The 19,391-nt window shown below is 36.7% G+C and overlaps 1 protein-coding gene and 1 pseudogene across 4 annotated transcripts in view; both read right to left on the bottom strand.

Annotated features, from left to right (window-relative positions):
* The window catches only part of PACRG (parkin coregulated), a 544,801-nt gene that overhangs the window by 474,394 nt on the left and 51,016 nt on the right, over positions 1-19,391 (bottom strand). The window lies entirely within an intron of this gene.
* Positions 14,573-17,495, bottom strand: LOC143649556 (asparagine--tRNA ligase, cytoplasmic-like; annotated as a pseudogene).

Genomic DNA, 19,391 nt, shown 5'->3' with positions numbered 1-19,391 from the left:
CAAGTAATTTAGAAACTTAGCAAAACTAATATGCAGAAGTCTAGTTTTCATATGCAAAAATGGCAACCAATTAAAAGATGTAACCAAAAAAAGTCCTAATTATAATACAAATATGTGGGAATAGTTTTATAAAAACCATGCAAGATGGATGTGAAGAAACTTTAAAATACAACTAAAGATACAAAGTAGACTTGAAAAAATAGAAAACACATCCATGTTGTGGGAGGGGAAGATTAGGCATGTTACACATCACGAAATGGGCAGTTTTCTTTCATTTATTTATAAACTTAATCCCAACAGAAATATAAACTGGTTTCTCTTTTTTAGAAACAGGTAAGATGATTCAAAAGCTTATAAGTTATAATAAGTAAGATTAGCCAGGAAATCTCTGAAAAAGAGCCAGTATGTACAGGCATCAGAATAGAAGAGCATTGGAAGCATAAAGCAACAGACCAGAGAATCATGTACACTGCACCCAAAGACAGCCCTCAAATCAGCGAGGCAAACACAGACTACTCAGTATTTGGTATCGGGGCAACAATAGCCATCCAGAAAAAATGAAAGTGGATCAATTTCTTACGATTTACAACAGGATTAATTGCAAATGGATCAGACATTTAAATGAAAAAGAGAAAGAGTAAGTGTCCTAAAAATGAGTTCATGTAATGGCCTACAAAGGCTTCCAATTTACAGGAGTCTTGTGCCCCCATTTCCTCTCTCACCTCCTGTCCTACAGCTCTCTGTCCGGTTCACTCTGCTCGAGCCACTATGGTTCCTGGGCTGTTCCTTGCACACACCAGGTATAGTCCTAACTTGGGGAATCTGCTCTAGTTGTTCCTTCTGCTGGAGTGTTCTTCAAGCATCCGTCTGCCTAAGCCCCTTATCTCTCTCTCTTTTTTTTTTTTTTTTAGTGTGGGCAGGCACCGGGAATCGAACCTGGGTCCTCGGGCATGGCAGGCAAGCACTCTTACCTGCTGAGCCACCATGGCCTGCCCCCCTTATCTCTTTTAAATGTCTACCCAACTGGCCCCTTCTCACTGAGGCCTACCATGATGGCCCTACTTAAAACACAGTCTCCCCACCTTGGATTCCAAACCACCCCCTTACACTGCTCTACTTTTTCTTGTCCATAGTATTTACTTCTTCCTAACATAATACAGAATATATTTCTGTTTATTTTTTTATTATTATTAATTTTTTACCTGGGCAGGCACTGGGAAGCGAACCCGGGTCTTTGGCATGGCAGATGAGAACTCTGCCACTGAGCCATGGTTGCCCACCCTCTGTTTATTTTTTATCACTTTCTCTCCAAGCTAAAATTTAAACTCCATGAGGAATCATTGTTTGTTTTGTTCCTGGTTGGATGGTGTCTGGTAAGGAATAGGTGTTTAATAAATATAATTAATATTTGTTGAATGGAAGCATACATGGATTTGAGAATATGGTAGGGGTGACAATGCTGAGGAACAGGAAAAGCCTGCACTAGTCACTTCAGTGGAGGGCAACTCTATATTCATGAGAAAAATTAAATAGCATTTCTACCTCGCAAAACACAAAATTCAATTCCATGTGGATTAAAGACTTAAATATTCAAGACAGGACTATGCAAAGTGTAATGACAATACAGAAAAATTAGTTGATGAATTTGGAGTAAAGGATATCTTGTGGCAGAGAACAAAAAGCACAAACTCAAAAGAAAAAACTGATACATTTGGCCACGTCAAAATTAACAGTGATTGTTCACTGAGGGGAAAAAATTTAAAAACGAAGTAAGCACTAACTGGTTGAAAGGGATACATATCAAGATCACCGTATGCCTCTTCCAAATGTGGTCACACTTAGAAGAGATATATCCAACACATATAATTGATTTAAAAAGTCAGTATCCAAATCATATAAGAACCCCAATAAATCAGTGAGAATGGTAAACAATGCAATAAAAAATTAGGGAACAGCTAAATAGTAACTTTAACATGAGTAAAACTGAGCAGCCAATAATCAAAGAAAAAATGTTCAATTTTATTAATAATTACAGAGATGCAAAATTAAAGAGTAAGAAAACATTTTGTGCTACCAAATAATATAAATATCTTATAATATCAAGTGTTAGAGAAGCCATGGAGGAACAGGAAGTTTCATTCTTGCTAACTAGAGTGTAAATGGATGCAGTGACTGCGGAAAACAGTGGACACTGTCTAGGAAAATTGCATATATGGAGATGTACATCAAGCAATTGCATTCCTAGGCACTACCCTAGAAAATCTCTTGTACATGATTAATGTCTTTCTGCACAAAAAGTATGCTAGTATAAATAAGTATTATCACAGAAATATTGTTTGTAAAGAGGTGGGGAGAGAGGAAACAAAAATCTTTAATAAGTAGAATAGGTATATAAATTATAACATTTGCATAAAATGGAATGTAGTAGTAGAAAATCCATTGACCAATAAGCATGCCTTAAGAGGGATCCCCTAGAGCTAGGAGGAAAATCGACTTTCCTGATTGCCCTTTCTCTATTGGTAGGGGTCAAGGGAGGGCAGACCTCAAGCCCACGTACCCTCCTGCATTCTTAGCCGACCAACACTTTTTACATTGACACTGTCAGGATCAACCTCATTATGCTCTTTAGTTCCGACAAACCAGGGACTATTCAGTTCCACTCGTTCAGCACTCTAATTCCCATTTGGTTCTAGGCATCTCTTTTCCTAAACCCATCTCTGCCTCCTCAACTGCTAAAGCCTATTCTTTCATTTCACCTCTGACATGAATAGTCAGCCATCAGCAAAATATCCTTCAGCACCTATCTCCAACCAGAAAGCTTGCTTCACCCTCATATTTTGAAAACTCACCTAAAGATACTGCCTCCTTCACAACAGTGGCTGTTTTCTCTCCAAGGTTCATTTTGTAACACTGGCCCTAGGGATGGAGTGTTCGCCAGGTTCCTTAAACTCTGTAAGAATTCACCATCTACGTAGATACTCTGACCAATCTCTTGGCCTCTCAAGTTATTTGACTTGTTCTGCTTCAATGATCTTGACCTGCAGCCCTTTTAACCAGTTACTCTTTATTTTAAATAACTGAAGTCCTTCCAAAATTTCACCTTGAAGCAGCTTACTCTAAGAATGCCACTTCTTTTCCTTCTAGCTCAGTCCTTCTGAAACCCTAACCTTTTAAAACTCCTCATTCTAAAAATCCTAAACATCCAGTTACCCTCCCTACTCCTCATTGTCCATTACTCCCTGCTTACTCACTAGTTTAAAATGCATGATCAATCATTTAATCTCTCCTTTGCACTCTCACCCTGAACCCTGTTCCTTGGTTGTACTTTACAAGACCTTAAAGCTGCCTAAATCAGACCCTCACTGCTCTGTGCTGACACAGGCACAGCTCAATATAACTACATTTGTTTTCACACATTCCTACTTCATTCACTCTTCAGCTTACATAGACAACTATTACATATCTTTATTTCTCTTCACAAACCTCCAGTACTTCTTTCCCCTCCTCATCCCCAGCTGAAGAGCTTGCTCCTGTTCACAGAAATAACCTAACGACAACTCCTGTAAGGTGCCCCCAATGCTTCTGTGCACCCAGCAAGCAGGGAAAGCAGCAAGCCTTGCTTCCTGCCTGGGAACTCATTTCTTCTCAGGGCTCACCTCTCAGCAAAGCTCTCCACAACTGCCCCAATTTCGTATAAGTGTAAACAAAGCCGAGTGTGAGTGTGGTTGAAAGAGGAAGGGTAAGCAAGAAAGGGTAAGCTCCTTTCTTCTAGGAGGAAAGCTAGAAGATAAAAACCGGGTCTGAGTAACTTAGCACAGCCTAGAGTGAACAAAGACAGTGACTAATTGTAGAAATATTAAGAAAGTTCTTATGTGAACTAGAACAAATGTACATCACTACTACAAGGCATAAATGATAGGGTGGTATATGGGAAAAATACAATTAATGCAAACTACGGTCTATAGTTAATAGTTACATTGCAATATTCTCGCATTAATTGTAACAACGGTACTATTCCAAAGCTAAATGTGAATGGTGAGGGTGTAGAAAGGGGATGGGATTGTTTTTCTTTTTTTGGAAGAAATGAGAATGTTCTCATATTGATTGTGATGGTGAATGCATAACTATGTGATTATACCAAGACTCATTGATTGTACACTTAGAATGGATTGTATGGTGTTGGAATAAAACTTTTTAAATATTAAACAAACAAAAAACTAGCCCAGACTTTCAGATGTTCTCTTCCCCAGCCACGTCTGCTCTGACACATTTGTTTGATGGGAAGATGGGAAAAGGACCTTTTTAATGGGAAGCCCCTGTTATGCCCTTTACTCCTTTCACATATTTTTTCTGGCAAATAAATCATATTTTCCATGAAAAAAAAAAAAAACAACTACATATCATCCCCCGTATTTCCTATCTTCCTTCTAGAACAGAGTAGTAGATGGTGAAATTTAAATGGAGGGAGGGGTATTTATTTCAAATAATCCAAATAGGGGTAAAAAGGCACCAGGTGGTACTAGTCAGAAGGGAAAGGGAAGACAGAGACAAGTGGCAGTCATCAGTATTTTAAGTACCTGTTTATTGGGCTTTTGCTGTTCTAGGTTCTGTTCATACCAGAGTGAATAAGGCAGATCAGGTCCCTGCTCTCCTGGAGATTACATTTTAGAAGGACTGGAAAAATAATAAACACATTATTTAAAATGACAAGAAAATAGCAGGGCATAGAAAGACATTGCCCTGACATATTGAAAATCCCTATGTGGAGTGGGGAGGGAAGATGGAGAGGGGAAAATACCTTTTTATACAGACCTGGATCCCAGTTTACAGACACGGTGAAATTAAGATGAGGCACAAAACAAACCAGGAGTCAGAATGAGGGGGGAAAGCAAAGAGATCCAATGCAAAGTGGTTTTCAGTCTTACAGCCAATTCTTCTAAGCACACACAGATACAATCTATGTGAGTGGTTGAGACTCAATAAATTTCACTCCCTCTAAAACATATATTGAATTGTATAAAATAATAAGAGAAGACAACATGGAAATTCTACTTCAGGAAGGTATTTTCTAAGGGAAAAATTGGTAAGAAGTATTTTATGTTCATTACATTAATAAAAAAATTCTACTCTGTCTTTAAATGTGTATGTTTCTCCTTTGGGAAATTTTTCTGGACAATACACAGTAATACAGGACTGAGTTTTATCACCGATAAATCTTGTCATTTTATTAGAGCCATCTGGTCAAATGTAACTCAATATCTTAGAAGCACAAAGCAATTTAAAAGACTTATTCAATCTTATATGGCTTTAAGTTGTCTTTTGATACATAGAGGGATCAACGCAGATGTAGATAAAACCATTCTTAGAGCCATTTTACTGTTAAAGCACCATTCTTCCAAAAAGCAATTTAAATCTCCAGCCTACTTAAGAATGTATCATAAATTTTGTACAGAGGGAAAATCAGGTTTACAAGGTACTGGGGAAAGGATATCAATGGTAAGATTTTAAGGGGGCAGTACAGATGATTAATGAGCCAGAATGATTGATTTATGAGGAAATATTAAAAGAATTAACTATGTACAGAATGGCTGAGTAAAATAATATATAAAAGGAAAAATCTGACTTGCTACAAAACAATAGATACTTAAAACTGGACTAGAAAAGAGTAAATTATACAAGAACCTAAAAAACCTGTGAGCCCACCTGTCTAAATTATTTCATTTAAATAGACATATATTTGAACCTCGAGTTCAGTGATAACAAAAGAATTGACAAACCAGTCACAAGTTCATGCCAACATTAAACAAAGAAACAAGACACATGTTTGATATGAAGACATAAAACATAATTTTGGTATACTTTATTTTAAAAGGAATCATTTGAAAGCAGAGTCTCTCTTAAAGTAAAAGGAGTTATATGTAAATGAATTCATGATATCCATATGATTTGAAATGAACTTATGTTATTTGCAAATAGCTAAACAGAATATGATGGAAGAAATCTCATCCTATAGCTTAGCGAAGAATAATTCGACTTGCCATTTAAGCCAATCCATTGCATGATAAAAAAAAGAATAATTCGAGATAGTCACCATTCCTTTATAATTCTATCAAGAAAAATACACTCCTCAATGAAATTTATACTTTGAAAATGACATAATCATGAATTTTTATGTTAATTTTCTTTGATTTTCCCTTCAAAAGAGCAGTCATTAATTCCCTATAAATAACAAGCATGTTCAAATATTTGATGCAGCATTATAGCTCTACTATGCAGACTAAAAATAAATGTATATATTTTAATAGCACTTTGCCAAACTAGTACTGCAGGAGCTAACAACTATTTGATAGAAAAATTATAAAGATGAGTACAGTAACTTTCACTCAAGGTTCAAGTAGTATGAAAATTGTTCCATGCTTTTAAGAGACACTACGTTACCTCCTCCTCATGCAATACTCAAGAGGGAAGAAGTGCTGTTTCCATTCTTTCAGATGCCTTGCAAATAACTGACAGATCTTAAGTTTTACAACAAAATCATCAATCACACCTATCTATGTCATCTAATCTTTCTAAATTCTCATCTCAAGGTTTTCAAATGCCAGGGCACTTGGCCAATAATGATGTTGAACTAGCTATAGTAATTTTCAAAAACATGAAGGAAAAGTTCCTTTATGTCTCCCAATTTGAACTCGTGCATAAGGTTTCTATTTTCCTTTTGAATGTTGTGTTGTCTATTTTTCCCACTATTTAACAAACCTAATAACATGGATGCCAACCAGTATGTTGATTATTTATAAACATAGACAACGATTTAACATCAGCTTCAGACAAAGGTTTGCCTAAGATAAAAGAGATATCACATCAAAATCTGAGGGAAACTAAGCAGATGCTGAAGAAGGCTTGAAGAAATATAGGACTCAAATCATGACACAGAAGAAAAGCACATGATTCTGGCAAAGATAATGACAAGAATAAGTTAGACTTCCTGCTAGTTTTTGTTTTTTTTTTTTTTAACAAGCATCTAGAGAAATTAGAACCTTTAAAAAAAAAAAAACAACTCAGCACAATCCCATCAATTAAACGTAGGGTATTAATCTAAGAAATTTGCTGACACAAGGAAACATAAAGGGCTCATTATTAAAGACTGCCAATATTTTGTAGCTTCTCCAACAGGCAATAAAAGTATAAGTACAGAGTACATCAGCAGCCTGAATAAAATTTGTAGGTCCTCTCAGTCTGACAGGATAAGAAATAAAACACAGATGAGCTACCCATAAATGAGTAACCTGTTATCAATCGCTTCTTTGCTGCTATCATACAAAAGCTAAAGGTAGATCCCATATTCATTTCTCTTCTTAGGATAACTAATATTAATAGCAGAAATTTCCATATTTCTACTAGCAAAATAGCTATACTTTTGTATCATTTAAAAACATCATATGGAAATTATGATCAATATATAGTTAATTGTGCTCTATACTAGATTAAAGAGAACTCTACATTCTACACTAACAATGCATTCAATTTGTTTCGAAATGAAGTCTAAATTAACCAAAGGGATAGAATGCTCCTGAAATAATTTATGACTGTTTGCATTGAATTCCAGAACTATTCACAATTGCAACCTCCTAAACATTAAAAAGGTGAGAGGGAGAAATTCAACAACAACAAAACATATGTATTGGGGTAAATAACACTTACCATAACAATTAAAATCCCAAATAAGTTTCTATTGTCTGAAACCCAATAAAATTTAATAAAATTTTTGCTGCTCAAAATCCAGTGTGGATATTCCTATCTTTTACTTGGTAATTCTGGGAACCAGCCTTCCATATACTTTGGTTTTATCCTTCTATCCTTAGAGTTCTATCCATTAAGTCAGATGATGGGAAAGAGAGAGAATGGATGCTTTTGTATAGGAAGTTTTAAGGAACATGCCAGAAAGGACACACATTACTTCCACACACATTTCATTGGCTAAAACTCAATAAAATGGATATACCTAACTGCACGGAAGGCTGGGAAAAGTGTCTAGCTGTGCACCTAGGACCAAGACAAAGAAGATTGTAAATTACTCTAGGGAGTCTTTGGCAAAGTCCACAAGTTTGGCCACCAACTATCCATTTTACTCTTTTCACCCATAGAATATAGTCACTGCTTCCACAGACATCCCAATGTCCCACCCAAGCATTATATAAAGCTCAAAGTTGAGAGTCTCTAGGTGGTGTATAAATCCTCTCTTATCAGTTCCCACATACATTGGTGCTGCCCCTCTGCAAACCAATATACAATGGTAGAGCAGGACGAGATAACCACTGTACATTTCCATGTAGAAAAGAGAAAATTAAAGAGATAGCGGTTACTGCCTTCCTGGTCCCTGTGCCCTGGTAGTGAGCAAAATTTTGATTGGATTTAATCCAGCTCTTTGGAAGGAATCCCCTTATACACTGTCCTCTATGGGTCCTGGCACTGTACTCAAAGAGTTGCTTCTTGTTTGTTATCATACACGGCCACATCAGTATTGGGGAAAGTTGGGGAGTTATGTCTCCTTTGGGAGCATAATTAATTTGCTTCTTGCTTTGCAGGTTTAAGGACCCAACGTTTTGTATACAGAATTAAGTCTTTTATGTTCTCCGTTCATAGTTTCTTTTGTAGTGCTATTTCTCAAGCCTGATTTATTTCCTTTCTTCCTTGTCCCTATTCCACTGCGTGTGTGCTTCCACTCCCCATCTTACCTTCAACCAGTTGTGGCTACTGTAAAGTTATCTGAAAAAGTAACTGGAAAACTATATGTATAATCTTACTTAGGCTTCAGGGCTAAGTCAGTTTGTTCAGTTAAGACGTTCTACTGGGACTTTGTAACTTAGAACTTTCTCAAGCATATTTTTTATTATTGGGGTAAAGAAAACTATTTTCAAATCTGTAAGGACTTTAATCACTGAACTTTCCCTATCCCCATTTTCCTCTGCTTGGAAACTAGTCGATTCTTACGTTACCTCAGGTTTCTTGCAATACCTTGCTGAAGGCATCAAGAGTAGTCAATACACGCTTCTGAGCCTTCCCAACCACCTTCCCATAGCCATGGTCTCAGTAGGCCCACAATACGCCCTCCAGATTTTCACAGATGACATTTTAAAACATTTTTTTTGACACAGAATAGTAATATTTTTCAACCTTTCAGTAAGCCATGTATGTTTTCATCATAGCCCTGTTGTCCAGTTGTTAAGCTTTTACCACTGAGCTTTAGGTTTTTGTTATGTTATCACCCCACTCCTGGTACCAATTTCTAAATTTCCAAATTATGGAAACACCAGCTGCTATGACAAAAAAGAAAAAACAGTGGCTCAAACCAATAAAAGCTTATTTCTGGATCACACAGTCCAATGCAGATACTCCTGCTTGGTGAGCACTATTTAATGGGAATTTTTCATCTTCCAACCCTACCTTCCTCTGGATCCTCATTGTCCTTTCCATCCAGATGCAGAGCTGGAGAAAGTGAGATAAGATTATCCTGGGTGGGAAGTTTTAGAAACAAGAGCTGACGTGGTGTTCATTAACTAGGACTTAGTTACATGGCCTTGTTTAACTAAAGGGGAAGGTAGAAAAATGACCTGTGTAGTCATAAAGAAAAGTAAAGTGATTTGGTGAATGCCTGCAACATTGTTAAATGAAGAAAACAATCAAAAGTTCTAGAAGGATATAAAACAAGAGTGGAACTAAGGAAGATTCCTATCTTTTTCTTCTGTGGGAAGACTCAATATTCTAAAGGTGGTGTATTTACCTAATTCATCTGTAAAGTCTGTATAATTATAACCACACTAATGAAATTTTTAAGGAACGTAACCAAATGATTTCAAATTCATCGTAAAGAGTAAAATATATTTTTAGATGGCAGTATGGCATATAAAAAGATAGCATCCTGATGTTTAATACATATAAAAACATAAAACAAGGAGACACCATTTTCTCTTAAATAATTGTCAAACTGTTTATGTAAGTCCATACAACTCTCCAATATTCTATTAGAGAGACAGCAACTTCAATACAATTCTTCTTGAGTGAAGTTTGATAATAGTTATCAAAATTCATAATGTTAATATTCTTTGATCCAGCAATTATACTTCCAGGGACTTATACTAATGAGATCATTGGAAAGTTCTTAGAGATATAAGTCCACAAATATTTATCACACCACATTCTAAAATAAGAGAATAATAATTGAACGCCTCCCAAACAAGATTTGTTAAATAATTTATGTTCTTAAAAATTCAATTCAAAACTACCACTAAAATGATAATGTAAACTAATTATTGGCATGGAAAGAGACACTATGCATCAAAATTAATGAAAACAGACATATAATAAGATTTTGTTTTACTAGTAGTATATATGTGTGTGCAGAGAGAGGGAAAGAAAGAAAGAGAACTCGTGGAAGAGTTCTCACAAAATATTCAGAGCAATTTGTTTTATATCTAGTCTCCAAAGATCATGCATTTCCCAATCAATGGGTGGCTAGAAAGAACTTGGATTTATCTTATCTTACAGGGGATGCTATTTTGAAATTGAGTATTAGAGTGACTCAGATGCCCTCATTTTTATTTTTAGCAAATATATTTTTCTGGTAAAAATATGCAAATTTCAATTTACCTATATTCTCTCAATAGTACATGTATTCCTTCCTTTCAACATCTTTATTTAAGTTGTTCATTTTGTGTTATAAAACTTTAGTTAGCTTATTTCCCACTAAAGCAATACTTCATCAATCAGAAAAAAATCGAGTAGCTATTTCTAGGTGTGAATTTGGGTGATTTTTATTTTGTATAATTTTCAATATGTGTTCAGGGGGAAATTATTGGAAATAGATATAGAGGATTCATATCTGCTGCTCTGCATGACTTGAGACAGGTTTTTTTAGTCAGACTCATAGAGCCTGAGTTTTCTCCACTGTAAAATCAAGATAGTGCCTATCTCACAAAGTTGTAAGGATTAAATTAGATAAATATTTAAAAGCTATTAGCATTTTCAATTGTTTTAATAAATTTTCCATAAAATTTAGCTTCCATAAAAGCATTTGAAATGAATTTTCTTTTGGCTTACACAAACTTTGAGATAGAACTATGGGATAGAAAAGTCTTAGCAAGTTGATATGATCCACTTTTCCAGAATACTTTTTCCTGAAATCCCCCTTAACCAGGTAATTGAACAAAGTTGTAAACCAAATAATCTTAATAAATCATGAATGTGCATAAAGCATATGGGAAAATGTATAGTATTGGAAAATTGACTTTTAGAGAAACTGCTTTGTTTTACAAGGAGCAAATCTCTAAAATTTGAATTTCCTAAAAGTAATAGCTGACTGACTCACACTACTTATATTTTGTTCTCTTCAATATGGCATTGGGAATGCTCCACTTGAAGAAAATACAATTCAGACAAAATTCTCTTTTAATCAATAAATATCTCAATTCTTTTGCAATATTGAAGTTTGCAAAGTTTGTGGTGATTGAAACACACAACTCAAAGTTTGTTGTGAGAATTACATATCAGGTTGTTTGTTCTTCTATCTATTTATTTATGCTTTCTCTGTAACTTATCAACTTTTGCATTCATAATATTGGTTTGTTACTAGTTTGTTTGTTTCTTTTTACACACATTTGTTTAAATCCCCCAAAAGATTGATAGTTTGGCTAGGTATAGCATTCTAGGTCAGAAACATTTTCCTTTCGAATGTTCAAGGCATTGCTCTTTTCATTGTTTTCTGCCGTTGAAATATCTGCAGCCATTCTAATTTTTGATCATTTCTAAGTGCTCAGTTTATCTATTTCCTCTCTCCTACTCTCTTCTTTCTGGAAATATCTATGATCTTGTTCTTGTTCGTAGTATATTATGGCTTTATTATGTTCCTACATGACCATCTTTTTTCCATCTACTGTATTGGATATCAGGTACCATCAATGTGGAAACTCATGTTTTTAATATAATTTCATTATATTTCCCCTCTCCTTGTATGTTTAGTTTCTGGAAGTCTATTTTCAAAAGTTCAATATTCAAATATTCTTATCATTTCTCTCTTCTTTTCCATGTCCTTGCCTTTTCATTTAATATTCTAGGAGATACAAATTTAAGTAAATTCGAACCTTTGGACTAAAATCTTCATTTCTTCTGCCTATATTTTTGTCACTGAGAAAAATTTGTGTCATTCCCTTATTTTAAGGATTTTTTTTTTAATTTCTCAAAGAATACTGTTTTCAGATTTTATTTTACTGTTTGCATGGATTTTTAAACACTGTTTTTTTTTCTGTCTTTCTGTGTTAAAAACTGTTTTGGTTTGCTAAAGCTGCCAGGATGCAATATACCAGAAATGGATTGTCTTTTATAAAGGGGATTTATTAAGTTGCAAGTTACAATTCTAACTAAGGGCATGGAAATGTCCAAATGAAGGCACCAACAGCAGGATACCTTCTTGGGGGAAAGGCAGCTGGTATCCAGGTTTCTTTGTCACATGGGAGGGCACATAGTGATGCCTGCTGGCCCTTCTTTCCTGGGTTGGCTTCAAAGATGGCTCTCTTAGCTTCAGTGGGTCATTCTGGTTCTGCTGGGGCGTTTTCTTTCTCTAAGCATCTCTAAACTCTCTGGGTTCTCTTAAAGGACTCTAGCAAGTGGATCAAGACTCACCTTGAATGGGCAGGGTCACATTTCCATGGAAGCAACCTAATCAAGAAGTCCCACCCAACAATAAGTCTGCCCCCACAAGATTGGATTAAAAGACCACGGCTTTTCTTGGGTACATAACAGCATCAAACAAGTACAGACGCTTTCCTCAAATATCTTGTGAGCCTTGACTGAACACTAATTTTTAGATTGCTTTGATCTGTTAACTCACTTGTGGCTCTAGAATCTCTAGAGCACTCCAAATTTTGTTGTTTTCACTTCATTCCCACCCTTTTTTAAAAAATGTGTCCATCTATTGACTGGTAGAAATACAGCCTATTGAGAATACATGACATGCATTTTGGGGGAGAAATTAAATCTGAAAAGAAATAATTCAATAAGCCTGCTGTGAGTTAATAAGTTAATGTAGATTATCTGAGGATAGGGTAGGGACAACTCAAACAGCCACTTACAGTTGTTATTAAGATTCCAGCTACAAATTCTTTTAGAACTCATTTATTCTTAATTACTTAGGAAGATCAGTCTGCCTCTTTGGCATAAACCAATGCTAGGAGAGATATGAATCATTCAACTACTAAAACAGAATCATTCTTACTTTAAATTCTTTAAGACAATGCCATTTTTACAAATTCTTCTGTATCACTCATATGTCTCAGAATTATAAGCAGCTATACAGGTTCTGAAAAGATTAATAATGAATGCAAAAGACTATTAATTTGATCCCAGGATCTACTGCCAAATTATATCCAGTTCAAAAATCAGCAAATTTTCACAGCCATACTGATAATTTTCCCACAGGATTTTTAATTCATTGATAGAATAAAATAATAAAAACTAAATTCCAGTTACTCTTAAAAGGACAGAAAGATTAAGTTAATAGGATGCCTTAGAACATCATTAAAAACTATTCAATTAAAAACATGATGTGCTGGTTTGAAAGGATGTATGTCCTTAGAAAAGCCATGTTTTAATCAAAATCCCATTTCATAAAGGTAGAATAATCCCTATTCAATACGGTATGCTTGAAACTGTAATCAGATTATCTCCCTGGAGATGTGATTTAATCAAGAGCGATTGTTAAAATGGATTAGGTAGAGGCATGTCTCCATCCACTTGGGCGAGTTTTGATTAGTTTCTGAAGTCCTATAAAAGAGGAAACAGTTTGAAGAATGAAGGAGATTCAGAGAAGAATGAAGGAGATTCGGAGAGAGCAGAGAAAGCTGCCGCACCATGAAGCACAGAGTCCACCAGTCAGCGCTTTGGAGATGAAGAAGGAAAACGCCTCCTGGGGAGCTTCATGAAACTGGAAGCCAAGAGAGAAAAGTTAGCAGATGACGCCTTACTCGCCATGCGCCCTTCCAGCCGAGAGAGAAACTGTGACTGTGTTCACCATGTACCTTCTCACTTGAGAGAGAAACCCTGAACTTCATCGGCCTTCTTGAACCAAGGTATCTTTCCATGGATGCCTTTGATTGGACATTTCTATAGACTTGTTTTAACTGGACATTTTCTCGGCCTTAGAACTGTAAACTAGCAACTTATTACATTCCCCTTTTTAAAAGCCATTCTGATTCTGGCATATTGCATTCCAGCAGCTAGCAAACTAGAACACATGGTGTATCTGTATATCAAAGTACTGAAATGAATCGATAGCCACAAGGTTATACGCCAAAAATTTTTAATGGATTTTGTTTCCTTAAAATGACAACATCAATGTCACCTGATGTTCAAGTAATTTGGATTACTTTTTAGGGTAGTAGGGATAGAAAACAGAAAGAGAAAACAGAAATTTATACCTCGATGGAACAAAAAAGGGAAGATTTTGACTTTTATTTTTAAGAGGCAGTCTGCTCCTTTCATGAACTGTACTCTTTCCTAATGCTGACTCAGGAGGAACTGGTTATGGCTTGCAGCCCTGGGCAAACCGAGGGCATAAGCATACATCTCGAATGTGATACCTATTTAGAATCCAAGTTAAGAATCAACCCTCCATGGGGACATGTTCCATATCTTCTCTGATCTGTATACCACTACTAGGGTGAGGGGTCAATCTCTTTCCTTTGATGACCGGCCAGCATTTCTTCACTATCCCAGCACACACTGAGCCTCTCACAATTTCACCAACATTAGGTATCAACACTTTGACAGACTCAGTGGGAATCGTCAGGACATCGCTGCATATAGAAGGATTTGATCTCTACAGGAAATCGACACAGCAAGACTGGTTTATTAATAGTGTCCAACATCAATCTCTCATGAGCTTCTGGGAGATCGTCTCCAAATTCACAGAAAGTTCTATCTTCTTTCTATATATTGTGCTTAGCCACACAATGGCATCTGAAGAGTTGAGAGGCTGTTTGGGAGGCCTGAAGTTTGGGTTGAGCTGATATACTATGCTTGCTGCGAGTGAGTGTAAGACTCTACCATGTCACAAACCAAGTCCTCCAGTCAGTTCAGAAGCTCCTCAAGGCTCAGGACAGGGCACTCTGCTTCAACAAGGGTTTACTCTGCCAGGGCTGTGTGTCCTGGATTGTTCTGCCCTGTAGGACTGGGCGATGCAGGACACATGGCCCAGCTCTGGGAGGCAGGTCTCCAGGTACAATGGAGAGGACTGAGTCAAAAACACCTCCTCCCAGACACAGTCACACTTGAAGAGTATAGCACCACCACGTGTGTTTGTACTAATGTTGAAGGAGTCACTTCATGGCATCATCTACCAAAGAAGTAGCCTCTAAAGTACCTGGTGACCAAGGACCATGCTTTTAAGATTTGGGACATGTTTTCTCCTCAGATCACCATGTGACTGGTGTTAAGTTGGATGTCAACATCGAACTCTTTGTTGATCAGGTTATCGACTCCTCCAACAGGGGCCAACCAATTCGTTCCCACAAGTCACAGTTCAGTTCACAGCCCCTGGTGCCTGTTCGCCCTTTGGCATGAGGTTTAGAGCTCCATACTCAGTGGCACTGCTCTCGGTTGACTGAACCACCCTGTCATAACACTGCCAAGACACACTACAGACAACCTGTACCATCTCGCAACACCAAAAACATTAAATTCTTTCCTTGCCTAGGCAGCCTATGGACCCAACCAAACATCTTTACTCTTTGACCTCTGTGGGCTTCAAACACAATCTTCATGCATTTTGGCTGTGGAAGACTTGGATCATTTTTAATGGTAATCTTTTCAACTTCTTCCAGGTTCATTTCCTCTCCACAAATTGCCTTCTGCCTCTTTCTTTTCCCAGGATTCACTCCTCATTTGTTCCCTATGCCACATTTTTAAAATGTTCTTCATCTGTGATCTGGAAATAACATCTCACCTTTCATTTTGTTGTTTTTGTTTGTTGGTAAAATTTTTTTTTGGTATAACATATATACAAAGCAGAGAAATAAAAAAAGCAGTAGTTTTCAAAGCAGTCTTCAAAAAGTGGTTACAGGATAGATCCCAGAGTTTGTCATGGGCTACCATATGATCCTCTGATATTTTTCCTTCTAGCTGCTTCAGAATATAGGAGGCTAGAGGGCTTAAATACTTTTTTATCATGACAAGTGAACTTTTTTCCCTTCTTTTTGCGAAAAATAACATATATACAAAAAAGCTTTAAATTTCCAAGCACAGCACCACAATTAGTTGCAGAACGTATTTCAGACTTTGACATGGGTTACAATTCACAATTTTAGGTTTTTACTTCTAGCTACTCTAAAATACTGGAGACTAAAAGCGATATCAGCATTCATATTCATTTGTTAAGTCCTATCTTCTATTTCACCATCACTTTGATCTTTCCATACCTCTCATTAGGGTTGTTTGGGCTATGGCAATTCTAAATTTTTCACATTGGAAGGGTCATCACTAATATGGGGTACAGAGATGGAACTATCTGATGTTCTGGAGAAGCTGGGCTATGTTTCAGGACTTAACTGGACCAGGGACCCATCTGGAGGTTGTAGGTTTCTGGCAAGTTACTGTAGTGATTGGAACCCTTGTGGAATCTTATAAATTGCCCTAGGTGTTCTTTAGGATTGGCAGGAATGTTCCTGGTTGGGGGGTGGCAGGTTATGATAGGTAGCAAGGTCTAACTGAAGCTTGTGTAAGAGCCACCTCCAGAGTAGCCTCTTGACTCTATTTGAACTCATTCTGCCATTGATACTTTATTAATTATGCTTCTTTTCCCCCTTTTGGTCAGGATGGAATTGTTGATCCCATAGTGCTAGGTCTGGATTCACCCCTGGGAGTCCTCTCCCACGTTGCCAGGGAGACTTTCACCCCTGGATGTCCTGTCCCACATAGAGGGGAGGGCAATGATTTAACTTGCAGAGTTGGGCTTAGAGAGAGTGAGGCCACACCTGGGCAACAACAGAGGTCTTCCAGAAGTAACTCTTAGGCATGCCTAAAGGTAGTCTAAGCTTCTATGCTACCTACATAAGTGTCACAAGAGCAAGTCTCATGATTAAGAGTATGGCGTATTGATTTGGGTGTTCCTAAAGTTTGACACAGTATTGGGGTATTTCCTGATGGTAAGGTTTAATAGTTCTATGGTCTTTCTCTCCTCCCTCAGGGGACTTTGCCAATACTTTTTGATTGCCTGGTTAATATACTCTAGATGCTTCCAGGCATTACAATAATCTATACAGGATTAAAGTACCTCTGGATTAAAGGACTTTCATTTTGTTTTTGTGTATCTACATAAACAGTAGGAAATGGTTCTTTCCTACTGTCATCAGAGCCTTTAGACCTGTTTCAAAAGGTTTCTCCTTGGCTCCATTACTGGTAGCATCATCTCCTTCTTGATCCAAGACATATAGTTCTCCTACTGCCATCCCTGCGGGAGCCCCATCACCTCCAAGGACATCGTGTTCAGCACCGTTGCCGCCTCGTCAGCCCAGCGGCCACCCGCAGCTTCTTCAACATGGTTGCACTATGTCCCATGCTTTTTCGAATGCATGCTTTTTAAAAAAAATCGCATTCTAGTGGAGCTTCATGATGAAATGGAGATATATATACTCGGCCTAACCAGATGTCCCATTACTTTTTTTTAATCTTCAAAAAACTTTTTTCCTATTATTTTTTCACTCAATTTAATAAACTAATTTAATCTATGTATTCATATCTGAAATATCATGCAAGTACTTTCAAAATCTTTTCACAAATCATTTCTACCATCAGCATACACTGGAAGTAATTTCTCCTTTCCCTGACTCATGCAGCCTTTATTTTTTTCTAACCTGATATGGGGTTGTGGGCATACGTAGCCAAGGCACTTCTGCTAGATGCTGAAAGCTGGTCCTGGATTTCCTTCACCTCTGCCAGAGATAGTGACTTATACTCAGCAATGACCACCAACAACAAAATAGTAAACTGAACATACTTAAAGGTATTTTGCTGTCAATATGTTCCTCATAGTTAGTCTCCTTATTTCAAAGGAAACTACTCTTTATATTATTTTTTCCAGTTGTCACCTGCTTTGTCTCATGAGGATATTGGCAGCTATGAGGATCCATTATATGCATTTCTCCTTTACATTATTGTACACTTTGATGATATTATTTTAATGTAACCCGATAAAGGTGCACAAAATTAATGTAAAAGAAATCTGGTCTTATGGGGACTTCCCTAAAATGCTATTCACTCCCTAGTGAGGGTGGGAGAACATTGTACAAGCTGCCACCAATCCTGCTTTTGACTTCTATTGTCATAGTGAGAACAGTGCCCAGGACCTAGTAACATCAATGAGACAGGTGTAAACAAGACACTTTAATTTGCTTTAGAATCGTGAAACAATAAAATGTAACCTTGTAGGAGGGAGGCTTGGCATGTTGTGAGTGTTCATCTGGCACAGCCCACTTTTCTCCTTCTGTGAAAAGATTACCAGGTTTGCACGTCGGTGTGTACATAGATAGCTTACATAGGCTTTATTTGGAGCATCCTGTCAAGGACACTTTACCAATAATTCAAATTATGAATTAGTAAAGTAATCAAAATGGAAATAGCAAGGATACTTCACAAAGTGGAAATATTTCTAATCTCACTTGCAGAGTTTACAATCTGTTAATATAAAAAATCTAATCTATTTCATTTTACTTGCCGTTTGAAATATGAAAGGGGTGTGAGAAAAGCTCCCTGATTATAAACTTATTGGGGGTAGGGATATTTTTCCACAGGGTTAATTATTTCCCTTATTTAAAAACCAGGACTACAGTAAAAACCAGGACTACAGAAACTCCTATATTTATAAAACTTAGCCTATCAAGTCTATTTCATATAAAATTATGCATGCAATCAAATCTTTTCCATCACCATCAGATGATATTCACTGGACATTAAGCTGTTTTTAAGTCTACTACGTGGTGCTATATTTGTATATTTTTTCATGTTTCTTATAACTATTAAACCCACTAAAACCTTTATGCCTGTTAAATATGAAGCAGAATGAGTGATCAAAGCATGATTTAGAAGAAACTTATGCTTGAAATGGAAGCAAATATGGATATCATAGAGAATAAATTGGTGAGAAATGATGAGTGTTGCACTCCTCTGCAGAAGACATAGCAAATCATAGAACAGATGAAAAGTGCTCTGGCAATCAAATATCAATAGCTAAAGATAAGGTAAAGGGACAAATGAAATGGAAAATGAAACAAAATAGCAGGTGGCCTGAAAAAACGATTTATGTTGGGATGTCTATTAGCCTAAAATTAATTCAAGAGAAATCTGGA

Source organism: Tamandua tetradactyla, chromosome 11, assembly GCF_023851605.1.
Source record: "Tamandua tetradactyla isolate mTamTet1 chromosome 11, mTamTet1.pri, whole genome shotgun sequence".
Classification (NCBI taxonomy): Eukaryota; Metazoa; Chordata; class Mammalia; order Pilosa; family Myrmecophagidae; genus Tamandua; species Tamandua tetradactyla.
The sequence above is the reverse complement of the archived record's forward strand: the minus strand, read 5'-3'. Positions and strand labels throughout refer to the sequence as shown.